This window comes from Arachis duranensis, chromosome 3 (genome assembly GCF_000817695.3).
Source record: "Arachis duranensis cultivar V14167 chromosome 3, aradu.V14167.gnm2.J7QH, whole genome shotgun sequence".
Taxonomy (NCBI): Eukaryota; Viridiplantae; Streptophyta; class Magnoliopsida; order Fabales; family Fabaceae; genus Arachis; species Arachis duranensis.
Window position 1 is genome coordinate 59,217,681 of NC_029774.3, and position 396 is coordinate 59,218,076.

At 40.7% G+C, this 396-nt stretch overlaps 1 non-coding gene across 1 annotated transcript; it reads left to right on the plus strand.

Moving 5' to 3' along the window:
- Window positions 1–248: 248 nt before the first annotated feature.
- Window positions 249–356, plus strand: LOC127746157 (small nucleolar RNA R71). Its single transcript, XR_008007776.1, has one exon. It is a non-coding gene; the product is annotated as a small nucleolar RNA R71 (small nucleolar RNA).
- Window positions 357–396: the final 40 nt, after the last annotated feature.

Genomic DNA, 396 nt, shown 5'->3' on the forward strand with positions numbered 1-396 from the left:
TCTGAGCCAATATGGCATTCAGAGTATCAATCTCAAGAACTCCTTTCTTCTGATTCGTCCCATTGTTCACAGGATTCCTTTCAGAAGTGTACATGAATTGGTTATTTGCAACCATTTCAATGAGTTTTTGAGCTTCTGTAGGCGTCTTCTTCAGATGAAGAGATCCTCTAGCAGAGCTGTCCAGTGACATCTTGGACAGTTCAAACAAACAGACCATCATAGAAGATACCTATGATGCTCCATTCAGAAAGCATGTCAGAAGGACACTTTCTGATCTATTGTTTGTATCTTTCCCAAGCTTCATAGAGGGATTCACCTTCCTTCTGTCTGAAGGTTTGGACTTCCACTCTAAGCTTACTCAATTTTTGAGGTGGAAAAAACTTTGCCAAGAAGGCA